The 12,554-nt window shown below is 53.5% G+C and overlaps 1 long non-coding RNA gene across 1 annotated transcript; it reads right to left on the bottom strand.

The window, feature by feature from the left end:
- Nucleotides 1-335: 335 nt before the first annotated feature.
- On the bottom strand, nucleotides 336-7,779 carry LOC126488012 (uncharacterized). Its single transcript, XR_007588544.1, has 5 exons — nucleotides 7,675-7,779; nucleotides 4,605-4,704; nucleotides 2,735-3,684; nucleotides 2,471-2,562; nucleotides 336-2,178 (listed from the first exon to the last, which is right to left on the bottom strand). It is a non-coding gene; the product is annotated as an uncharacterized lncRNA (long non-coding RNA).
- Between the last annotated feature and the right edge of the window lie 4,775 nt (nucleotides 7,780-12,554).

Raw genomic sequence — 12,554 nt, 5'->3', positions numbered from 1 at the left:
CACCCCACCCCAGAGCTGCCATGCTTGGAAATGGACATCACTCCTATCGTCAACTCCCAGGCCTCTGGCTGCTCCCACTGGCCTGGCCTGCCTTCCTCTACAAACACTGCAGGGAACTGGGCCGTGTACTAAAGCTTAGACCCCTCTCACCTCTGGCCCCTTTAATTTCCTTCCTTCCCAGGCAACCCTAAGGTGCCTGCGCGTTCCCTGGTTATACCACTTAGCACTCTTGGCACTACTGATGACCAACCTGTGTCTCCCGGCATTCTAGACAGGGTTTTTGGTAAGAGAATAATTCTGTAGGCAGGAAAAAAAAAAAAACAGGAAATGCTTCATCCTATCCCTCCCTGAGTATCTGAAGCTTGCTCACTAGCGTTTTCTGGGCTCTGAAAAATCCCGCTTTTTTGCTTTAATTTCTTCCCAAGGGTACTCAGTTAAACCGTACCTTTCTCAGCCTCCAAGGCCCTGGTTGGGTCAGCCTGAGTAGGAAACCCCTCCAGAGTGCCAGAGCTGCGGTCTCTCCCTTTTGGGGCCTCTGTTGACTGCCCATCATCTACCCCTTCCTGGGCACTGTTTCTCTCCCTGCTGACTAGGAAATCCCCAGTGTCTAAAGCATGGCTGGACAGCACCAGGTTCCCACACTGGCTCACAGCAAAGAACCAGTGTGGACTCCATATTGGCAGCAGGAAACAGAGTTCCTTCCCTTCTGGAAAACATGGAAATCTACCAGAGAGACCAACAGCAGCCGCAGCCCCAGGCTTGTCAGGAAGACAGACACGGGTGACCCAAGCAGCAATGCCTCTGGGTCAGAAAGCCCCCTATCTACCCAGATGGGCCCTCAACCTAACCTCCCCAAATTTCCACATGGACATGATTGTATGGAACACCAGGCACAGGAGCCCTTGGAAAGCTGCCGGGGCCACCAGGAGAGCATATGGCCCACATGACAAAGTGGAAATGGAGGCTGGTAGAGCAAGGTGATTTGTATAGCAGAGGGTGCCCCAAGACCTGAGCTGGCTCTGCACTGGCTACAGCCACCATGTTCCCAAGACACCAGGCACAGCAGCCGCAACTATGGGCCATCGGTTCCTCCCAATATGGGAATTCTATTCTCTAGCTACTTATGTTTGTGAAACAACCCTGTCAGAGTCCAAACTGTGTCCCCGAAGAGGCACAGGCTGGATTCCCCAGCCCCAATGTGAAGGTATGGAGAGACAAAGTGTGCCTAAGCTCAGGTGAGGTCTTAAGCCTAGGTCCTCAAATGACTGTGCCCTTGTGGGACAAATCCCAGGAGCCCACTCACTCTGGACACAGGGAAAGGCCACATGAGAACATAAAGCTACTTCTGGCACCTTGATCTTGCTCTGAGGGCCTCAAGTATTGGGGTGTGAGTCTCTGTTGCCAAGCCCCACAGCCCCTCTTGCCCCAGGGAGAAGGCTTTCTCCCTCACCCTGAGAAGGGGTGCAGGTGTCTGCCAGCCTCAGTCCCTCAGTAGCTACTGGACACAGATGGAGGTGATGTCTGGGCAGCCCTGTCTCCTGGGCAAAGGCTCCGTAGCCCCTGCAGGGTATAGTCCACTCTAGTGACTGAGGAAGCTGGAGATATATGGCTGCCGGTAAGCCTCCCTACTGGGTCTCCTTATCTCAGGACTCACCCTTTCTCTTTCTAGGGTCCCCTGCTGACTGCACAGAGACTAGCCAGGCTCCTCCCAGGCCAGGACTGGCAATTCTCTCACCACAACCAGCAGGTAGCTAAGCCTCACCCAGGAAGCACCCAAACAGAACCATCATTCAAGCAGCAAACAGACGAAAAGAAAAACAGACAAAAGACGGACATCAGGCTCCTCCCCAGCAGCTCCTCCTCCATGCCCATAAGTCCCTGCCCTACCCACAAGTCCTTAGGAGGGGGCTTAGCTCCACCCCACCTCCAGACACTGGAGGAAGATTCCAGTCCACATGGGATCAGAAAGGGCCTCCAGTGCCCTCTCCCACTCTCCCACCCTGGATCTGTTCATCAAAGGCAGGGTGGATGCTAAGTAATGTATCTTCCAGAATGGCTCTTCTCCAGGGGGCTCCATTTCTGGCATTGAAAAGGACAGCATCTTCAGGGAGACAGGTTCTTCCCCATTCCATGAGGTCAAAATCCAGGGCTCCAAAGCAGACCAGGGTCTGGAGACATCTGGGGGAGCAACAATGAAAGAAGGTGAGGTACCCCAGATAGCCCAATCTGCAACCTGTGCTCCCAACACACACAGAACGAAAGGGAGAGCTTGGGACACAAATCTTTTACAATAAACTTGGAGAAGAAGGCAGAGTTCACCCAAAGGATCAGAAGAAAGCCAATGGCAGGTCACCCAGAGTGACTCCCAAAGGCCGAGCACAGGAGAAGACAGTCCTCCAGAATCCCCATGGTCTGAGATGAGACCCCCACCCCAAATGGACACATACACTCTGCAGGACAGAGAGCTCACCCCCTTGCTGAGCTGTGGTGATGTTTTCTTACTGAAGATCTCAGAGAGTAGGACCACGTCTCTGTCATTCTCCTCTGGATACCCAGCACGACCTTAAAGAAGGTCAGGTTCATATCTGTGTGAGATGATGACCCCCCAGAGCCTCCACTATGGGGTTCATATCAAGTTCATCCTCCCCCACTGAGGCTAAGTACAGCAAGCCTTCCTCTTCTGGCTCCCAGGACCCCCCACCCTCCTAAAAGGAAACACGCTTCCCACTCATACCTGACATCCTTGACATCATCACAGGCCTAGCGCCTCCCCCACAGGGACATCACAGCATGACTCTGGAAGACAGAAGAGCCAATCCTGGCCCAGGTGAGGACCACGCCCATGCCCTGCTTTGGTCCAAGAGCCACCTGCCTCCTCCTTCCCTGCCACCCAGAGCATCCTTCACAAACATGGACACTGTGGTTTCCTCAGTGATCCAGGAAAACTCAGAGCAAGCTGGGCAACTTAGGGCCAGCAGAGGGGGAGTCCGGACAGAGTAGGGGCCTGGAGCTCTGACCTCAGTACTGCTGCCATTGCTGGAAGCCTATCCCTCTCTCTGGACCCTGAGACACATCCTGCTTTGCCATACAAGGCACTACAATAGACATTCAAGGCAATGGCTGGGAATGAAAGCAGCCCTTCTGTCCACCTCAATCCCCAGCCTTCCTGGACCACAGCAGAGAACATGTCTGGAGTCAGAGGGAGGTACAGGACTCATCCAGGCCACTGTAAGTCACCAGGACTGAAGAGACACCCTGACTCTCAACCCAGGGCTCAGATTTGCTCTTTCCTGATAATTGTACTACATCTGTCTTCCAGAGCCTGATCCAAGGAAGGGGAGGCATCTCGTAGCACACTCTCAGCCTGCTGCCACAAGAACCTGGAGCAGAGAGAAGCAACGTGTCCTGTGGGAAACACTGCGGAGGCCTCTGTGTATGTGGAAGACCAAGGAGCCCACCCAAGATTACAAATGCCATCCCCAAGAGCCAGAGCCATCCACCAGACATCCGCCCTCCCTCTTGGGGTTCCAGGGCCAGCCCTCCTTTGCTCATGCACCAGCAGAGAGCAGGCTGGCGCCCCGGGGACTAGTGAGGGGATACTTATCTGTAAGGCTGCTTCACAGGGCGCCCACGACCCTTCCCAATCCCCTGCTCTCCTCTGCGACCTGGGAACCAGTAGAAAGTCTGCAAATAAACCACAGTGATCCTGTCACAACATGCAGACCCAGGATCCTGGCCATTGCAGGGACGGTGGAAGTTTCCAGGGAACCCTAGCTCCTAGGTCCAGGCTGACTGGGTCTCATAGCATAAAAAGGAAGGTTTGGGAGTGAGAAAAGCCAGGATGAGGCTGTGGCTCTCCAATCCCACATGTGCAGTGTGTGACTGTGAGTTGTTATTGCGGAAACTTGGCGGGATCTTTACCAGTTAGTGACCATGGCCCCTCAGCCTAGAGAATAAATGCAGAAACATAGGCTGTTTGTATTCTCAGGCATCATAGAACCTTGGAGGGGACACACTCCAGTTAGGAAGCATGGGGCAAATTAAAATCCTTAACGACCGATACTGACACACAGTGGCATCAACTGGGCAGTTAAAGGAGCTGGGCTATTGACACACCTTGGACAAACCACGCAGACTCTGCTAAGAAAAGACAGGTCCAAGCTGAATGTGGTAGCAGTACCCTCCTGGAATCCCAGCATTTGGGAGGCTGAGACAGGAGGGTCATGAGTTCAGGACCAGCCTGGGCTGAATAATGAGTCTCTCTTTCTCTCTCCTCTCTCAAAAATTAAAGATAAAACCTAAGAATATGAGAAGTGGATGTGGCCAAATTTATACAAAACGCCCATAGAAGAGAAAGGAAGTAGTTTATCACTCACATGGCTGGGTGTGAAGAGGAATGGATTCGCAGCCTTGGGGATCTCACTAGGGCAATGGACACATGTCAATGACATTAAGTACAGCTGTAGGACTTAGTAACTCTAGTCAAAATCTCTGGGTTGCACCCTTACATCAGAAGGTGATTTAGCTGTATAAGCAGGGGCTGAGACCTCAAGGTAGGTCTCTCCTACCTTGAGGTGTGGGAGACTCAGAAGCTGTTGACTGACCTCTGCCACCTGCATCCATGCAGGAGATGAAGACTTGCTCCTTTCCCAGGTACCACTGAGACACGGCAGCCATGTGCATGTGAACAGACAGGCCTCACACCTATCACAGAAAGAGTGGGTACACACCACTGCACACACTGGCATCACCACAACCCTCAGAGAGAGGTAGGAAGGACATGCAGTTCACACCAAAGCTCCCAGCACACCCAGGCCACCCAAGAAAGGCACAAGGCTCCTGTATCCATGAAGAGCTGCCAGGGAGATGGTGGAGGGCTTCAGCAGAGGTCCCGGGTGCTTCTCTTTCTCCTGCCCTTTCTGTTGCTCACACTGAGAAAGCAGACAAGAGCCCGCTGGCCCAAACCGCTTAGGAGTCTCGGTGCCCTGAGCTTCAGAAGCCTCTGGGGATCTAAAGCTGGGGAGGGGGGGTGTCTTCCAGAGATCAGCAGGAAGTGACCTGAGCAAAGGTGGAGCCCGAAAGTAAGTGCCTGAAGCCAGAGGAGGGGTGGGAGAGGCCGGAGAAGGGAACTGAGCTGAGAACAAACCAGCACGGACCTGGATTGTGCTCCCCATTCTACACTGAGGAGACACCTCAGGCGATAGAGCCTCTTGGGTTCTGGATACAGAGGATGAATGAGAGAGACCCACAGACATTGTGGAAATTTACAAGTTTCATGTCTGTGGGGGTCTGTTTACAGCAGCTGCTTTCGTGCTCCCAGGGTAAGTCATTTAGTCCCCTTCTAAGGGACAGGTGGCACCACACCTGTCACAAACACATACCAGATCCAGGTTTGAAACTTGACTCCAAATTAAATTGCTGTGTGGCCTTTAACAGGTCACTTTACCTCTCTGATTTACACCCAATATCTAAGTGCAAGATTATTATTATTATTATTATTATTATCATTATTATTTGGTTGGGGAGGATCCCATGTAGCCCAGGCTTGCCTGGAACTTGCTCTGTATCCAAAAATAACTGTGAACTCCTCATCCTCCTGCCTCCACCCCCGAGAGAGATCACGGACACATGCCACCTCCCAGACCTAAGTAGCTTATCTTCAGGAGTCCACAGAGCAGTTAGGGTTCCTTTTTATTTGTTTCCTACTCTGCACCCTCAGGGAAACAATGGTCAAGGCTGCCATTGCCTTTCCTTCCTCCAGAGGGACCACCTGGCACCAGGGGGGAACACCTGCCTCATCTGAGCTCATCAATGCAGGAAAGAATGAGAGACAGATGTTACCCTCAGCCTTCCGGTGCCTCTGAACATCTTGACTATTGTTTCACAGAGTGATAAATGAGCCAGGCCTCAAAAGCGGCCTGGAGGCGGGGGGGGGGGGGGGGGGGGGGGGGGGGGGGGGGGGGGGGGGGGGGGGGGCTGTGACTGAGAGCGGAGCCTCAAGCTGTTCACTGGCCCATTGAACCCACACAAAAGGCCCAGTGCCCCAAGCATACTATTCCAACCGCAGCAGGCAGAAGGTCGTCTAGAAGGGCAGATGCAACAGAGTGAGCGGGCGGGGAGACAGGTGTGGGACAGGGCCCCCAGCATTCACAGCCAACAGCCCCCCACACCCAAGAATATGACCCCACACTACAGGGTCCCACTCTGTAGACCAGGCTGGCCTGGAACTCACAGAGGACCACCTGCGTCTGCCTCCCAGGCTGGGATTAAAGGTGTGCTCCCGCACCACCATACCTGGGTAAGGATCATAAATTTAAGGCCAACCTGGGTTACATCATAACACTCTGCCTTAATTTATTTTTTTAATTTTTAATTGTGGGTGGTCCTCCTGCCTCAGCCTCCCAAGTGTTGACATGGCAGGGGTGAACTGCTAACCTGACTTTCTTCTCTCTCTCTCTCTCTCTCTCTCTCTCTCTCTCTCTCTCTCTCTCTCTCTCTGTCTCTCTAACCTTCACTTGCTCAAACTCTTTTGTAGCCTAGGGTATTCTCCAATTTAGCATCCTCCTGCCTCAGGCCTCCAAGCACTGAGACTGCAAGGACCATGCCTCATTTTTTTTTTTATGCAAGGTAAGGGAAATTGTCTTCACCCTGCTGGGAAAGATTCGGGTACTTCTTTGGGGCCCTGAAGATATCAGGTGTGCCCCCTCCCCCCCAGCGCTCTTACGGGGCAGAGAGATGGGCTAAATTTTCTGCATGGTCAGCATAGGGAGGACTTCGGAACACTTCTCAACCTCAACCGCAAGGAATATTAAAAGGACACAATGTGGGGCAGGCAGGATAAAGTTGCTCACATAGCATTCTTTCTATAGGAAAGCAACCAGACTCTGGGTGGGGTGAGTTCAGTCTCCTCCCAAAACAGGGATCCGATGGAGTGGACCCAGGAACCTGCTTGCCGCCACTGCTGCTCGGTTGGTGACGGGGAGGGGGCAGTGTTGGGGGACATTGGACCCCATCTGGGAGCAGGAGACATTCTGAACACCTCCAGATGCGCAGCCCAGCTCCAGATGTGCCGAAGCGTGGGGCCACGTGGCGGGACACCAACTCACTTGCGGAGAGCCCCTGGAGTGAGGTTACTCATCCCTGCCCGAGGCTCTCCTGGGAAGAGCGCTCTGGGAAGGCAGCAAGGCTGCACCCGGCTCGGTGTCGAGAAAAACAAACCTGCTTCCAGCAAGTTCTCGCTCTGCGCTCGCTCTCGCTCCCCGCGCCCCTCCCTCCAGCAGGTGGGGGCGTTTTCCTGGCGCGACTTCGCTCCGCAGTGGGGTGTGCGCGCCAGCAATCCCGGGCGCCTGGAGGCCTGTGCTGGGAGTCTGGGACTAGAGTGAGAAGGCCGGGGTCCCTGGAATCCCTCTGTCCAAGAAATAATCTCGTTCGTGTCCAGGATAAGAGAGGTCTGAACCTTTCCCTCTCAAATCCCCAGCCTCTGCCGAGAATGTCTCAGAGCCTAGGAGGGTTGGGGAACCAAATTACTAGGGTGGACCCAGATCGTTTTGGAGATTCCACGTGGGCTTCAGAGTTCATCGTGTTTGGATTCAAAAATCATTGGCTTTGTGACCTTGGACAGGCTGATACCCCTCTCTGGACTTCCTTTTCCTCATCTCTAAAATGGGTTCTTACCACTTTGCGGGGCTGTTTTGCCAAAGCAGTGGCTCCCGGAGGGAGGATGTCTGATCATCATCCAGAGCGATGTCGCAATGAGGGTGCGGAGATGCACTGGACGCCCCAGTCTGGAATGAGTCCCAGAAGTGAAGGAAGGGTAAGGGCCTGGCGTGAGGGAAGGGGAGTCAGGGACATCACCAGCTAACCCACCCTCCTTGCTGAGATCTCTTGGGTGCAGTCCCCGGCCTAGGCAGTTACCTGCTAACCTTGTGGGTTGGTGTGTATTGGGGTCTCCACGCCCATGTACATCTAGCTGTGGGGGAAGGGAAGGGTCTTTGTTTCCCCTCAGACCATGACTGCGAGACCCCCCCCTCCCCAGTACCCTCCGTGTCCCAATTCCCATGACCCATCCATTGGAGCATCACATCTGGCCATTGCGGGTTGGAGGGTCCCGTCACCCACCCAGTGCGGGCCACCACTTCCCTGGGACTGTGAGACCACCATCGCCCTCCCAGGAATCAGGTGTGCCGGGCTGGGAGAGGGAATGGCGACTCCGGCTTACCTTGGCTCCTCGCTCCTGCGGCTGGAAGTGCAGAGGGCTCTTTGTGCCCAGCTTTCAACAGAACTAGGGGAGCCCCTGCAAGCGCCTCCCCTCGTAAACTCCTCCCCGCACTGGTCCGCAGCCTCCCTCCCTACGGCCCCCCAGTGCAGCCGACTTCGTCTTCTCATTTACTGCAGCGCCCATGAAATTTTAATGCAGGAGCGGCTGGCGGGCGGAGGTGCCGCACCCGGCCTCCGGGATGGGGGTGGGGGAGCCCCCGACAAGCACCCAGCTTGCAGTCCGAGGGTCAGGGCAGCTTGACGTGGGGTGAACATCTCCCCCCTCACTCCCCCCCCCCCCCGCGCTTCACAAAGAGGCTAGTGCGAGCCTCAGCCTCAGCATCCCTGCCTGCAGCGCTGCCATAGCAACGTTGGCCAGTGGAGAGGCGCGCGACTGTCGGAGGCGCGGCCACGGACTTGGTGCTAAAGCAAGAGAAGCCTAGGCTTGGATCCCAAAAGAGGACCGGGTACCTACCTTAGCCCACAGGACCCGGGCGTAGCTCCCAGGGAACTCTGCTAGGTAGACCCATGGTCAGGGGGACGAAAAGATTCGAACCCAAGTCTGTGGCAACCATCTACAGTTTTGGCATCTGCTTTGCCTGCACTCTTTGGCACATATCCACGGGGGTGCTAAAGAGTCGCCAAGAGCTGCGGTTCTGTGATGCTCCTAGCCAACACCATCCACACAGCCTTCGAGACCATGATGTAACTGTCACCTCCTCGGACCCACTACGGTGCCACCGAACCAAAACTTATAAAATGGAACCACCAGGCGACGTTAATGCCCCTTCCAGCTGAGCAACCGTTGTGCTAGATCATCCCTGCTTCTAGAACGAGCACTGATCCTCAGCTTAAATCTAAGCTCTGACCTTGCCCTTGACCAGATGTGACCAGATGTGCATGGGTGTCTCCCCAGATTGGGTCTCTATCCCTTTACAGTCTGGGGGGAGGGAAGAGACGCTAAATAGGGAAAAGGTACCTAGTGCACGTCTGCGCTGGGGGCAGCAAGCCATTCTCCTAATTAAGCTAGCTCACCTTTTTTTTTTCTTTTTTAATTTTTTTATGAATTTATTTAGTAGCGCTGGATGGGCCCTCACACAGTGTGCCTGTGGGGCTCAGCGGACAACAAAATGTGTTCTCTCCTCCTGCCATGCAGGTTCAGGGAATGGAACTCAGCTGGAATCAGGCGAGGCATAGCAGCAAGTGACCTGCTCAACTGTGTGCCTGGCCCAGCCCTTGCCTTTCCTTTGCACACTTTGGTATCTGTTCGTCTTCACTGCTCACATCTAGAGGCTGTGAGAGGTGATGGTGGCTGCACACGGCCTCTCTGAGGGACCCACGAGAGATTTGAACTCGTGCTTCCTGTGCACATCTCTCGCTGAGAACCCCCAGCCTGCCCTTCAGCAGACCCACAAGCGCATATCCAACTTGCAGAGCTGAAGGGCAGCACGGGATAACTGATGGTACCAGCATAGCCTGGGATAGTCCCCTGCCAGGGACAAAGCCCTTATATGAGCCAATTAGCAAATCAAACGTGCTTGGGTCATGATTCCTAGAGCAGAGCTCCAGACCTTGGCTTCCCCTTCCGACCTCCCCATGATACAAGCCCAAAGGTTGGCAGCGAACAGGGAGGGTACACACAGATGGCCTCTTTCTTCTCTGAGATGCCCGAGCAATCCCTATCAGCCTTGTTTCCACAGTCAAAGACCTGACAAAACCAGCCTAAGGAGGGGAGGGTTCATCTTGGCTCCCGGTTTGAGGGTGCAGTCCAGCATGGTGGAGAAGGCATGCTGCCAGCATCTGCTCACACTTCATCTGCAGGCAGGAAGTGAAGAGGGGTGAAGACCGCTGCTCAACTCAGCCCCAGCATCCAGACCATAGGATGGAGCCGTCCACATCCAGGTGGGTCTTCCCTCCTCAGCCAAACCTCTCTGACTGCATCCTTACAGGCACACCCAGAGGTGTGTCTCCCAGGCGACCCCAAATCCAGACAAGCTGACCTTGAAGATGAACTGTCAACTGTCTTTCTTATACCGTGTTCTTGAATCCTCTACGGTCCAGTTTCATTATCCATTTAGGAAAAGATTTGAGGCACTTGCCTGCCACTGCCCTACTTCTCTTGTCCCCATCTTAATGTTTTCAGAAATCAGCGGTGTGTCCGTGTTTCTGCTTGCCAGTGTCTGGAGACATCTCGCCAAGGCAAGCATTGGGCAGGGTGAATCATTAGGAGATGCTGTGGGCTCTGTGTGAAAGCGCTTGTGCTTGGCACTAATAGACTCCAGGTGAGATGTAAATTGAAAGCAGCAAGGAGGGGGGGGTAGACCCCATGTCTAGCAGACCCACAAGCCAGCCTGGGCTTGCCAGATATCCTCTGTCCCTGGTTCTCCATCATTCTTCATCTAGTCCTGTGGATGCACTTAGACCTTTGACCTCCTTTTGCCCATCTGCTGAAAACAAAATGGAGTATGCCACTCTCTACTGTCTTCCCTCTACAGTGTGTTCTTTGGGATTCCCAGACAGCCTAGCAGTGAGAGATGGAATCCATCCCACCTTCTCACTTATGTAGCTCTGACCTCATCTCATTGCCTAAGTAGTGATGGTGAGTGAACACAACCAACATCGCCATTGCTGGCCAAAGATCCTGTCTGTGGGAGATGCTTACAGATGCAGCTACCTTGAGCTCTAGAGCCCCCAAGACACTGAGCCACATCCCCTGTCTAACTTTCTTTAAGGTGATCCCAGCAACTCTTGTTGGGTGCTGGTTGTCAGGGCAACAGGAGTAGGTGCCATCAGACTTCAAAAGATGCACTTGAGAATAAAACAGGCACCTAATCTGACCTGGTGCCCCACCCCTTCACGTGCGGCGTAATGGCTTCAAGGAGCAGCCCATAATTGCAGGGGGACTCCGTGACAATGTGTCTAGGAAAGAAGAAACAGAAGAGCACATTCTTGGGGCTGGAGAGATGGCTCAGAGGTTGGGGGCGTTGCCTGCTCTTCCGAGGGTCCTGGGTTCGGTTCCCGGCGGCCACATGGTGGCTCACGGCCATCTGTGGTGGGGTCTGGTGCCCTCTTCTGGCCTGCAGGCATACACACAGACAGAGTGTTGTATACATAATAAATAAATAATTTTAAAAAAAAAGAAGAGCACATTCTTCTTCTCATCCCTAAAGAGACGTCTAGAGAACTGGACCCATCAAGTCCCTGCAGCTAGTTCCAAGTCCCACCATCCCCTTCAGAAGCAGTGAGTCAAGTTTATGACCACACCCTTGTAGGGCACTATTGTGAGTGCTTTACCCTCGCTGCTTCCTCCAAGCCTCTGAGAAATTGTTGGTACCATTCTACTCAAACACATAAAGTCTCTCAGAGCGGACTCTGAGAAAGCCAGCGACTTACCCGGGGGGAGCCAGGCCATGAGGGGAATGTAGCGCTCTGAGAGCATCTGCACCCATGTTCAGTCCATTGTCCCCTGGGAAGCAATGAGCCACACTTAGCTAAGCATGAATGCATTGTTGTGCTGCAGTCCTTCCCGGGTGCAGCCACCGCCCTGGAGTCAACTTCTGTCTCCCTTCAGAAGGAACACCAGTTCAGGGGCATCACAGCAGCCGCTATCCATGATCTGTTCGCTGTTCCATGTTCCCTCTGGGGTGGGTAGATCTTGGTTCACAGCTCCATGTGAAGTCACATGCCGTCACGTTGGGACACACAGGTCTCACAGGAGGGAAGAGAGTCTCACACTTGTGCAGCGAGCACTCTTACCCACGGAGGCATTTTCCAGCCCTGATTTTAGCTGCTTAAACTGAGGGTCACAGCCTCGTATTGGGTCATGTAACTGAACATGAGGTTACAAGAAAAACTGGCATCAGTAAGAGGCTTCTGAAATGCAAAGGATCCAAAATCAAGCATGTAAGACTCCAAGATGCTTCTGGCAAGTGCCCCCCCCCACGTTGTATCTCATGGCTTCCCTACAGCCTTGGCTCTGAACACGCAACACACACATGCTACTCAGAGCCTGAAGTGCCCAGGCCGGGGCCTAGGACTAGCCTACGTTAGGAATTATGGCTCAGACTGCATGCAAAGTTGTTTGCTCCTTTCAAACACAGTGGCTGAATTGTGGAAAACAAGCATTTATTGATTTCCTGCCATTGCTCTCAGTATGAATTGGTTCACCTTTGGATTAGATTGCTAGAATGTTTGAATTTAAAATTGCTATTTGAGTGACTTGGGTTTCATTTTTTTCAAAAAAAAATGAATTTGGGCTTGGACAGAATTTCCAGAACTTTCTGAATTAGCCTTAATGT

The sequence above is a fragment of the Alexandromys fortis genome, unplaced genomic scaffold (genome assembly GCF_014885135.2).
Source record: "Alexandromys fortis isolate MF-2015 unplaced genomic scaffold, M_Fortis_MF-2015_v1.1 scaffold_197, whole genome shotgun sequence".
In the NCBI taxonomy this organism is placed as follows: domain Eukaryota; kingdom Metazoa; phylum Chordata; class Mammalia; order Rodentia; family Cricetidae; genus Alexandromys; species Alexandromys fortis.
This window is presented reverse-complemented; position numbering and strand designations above follow the sequence as displayed.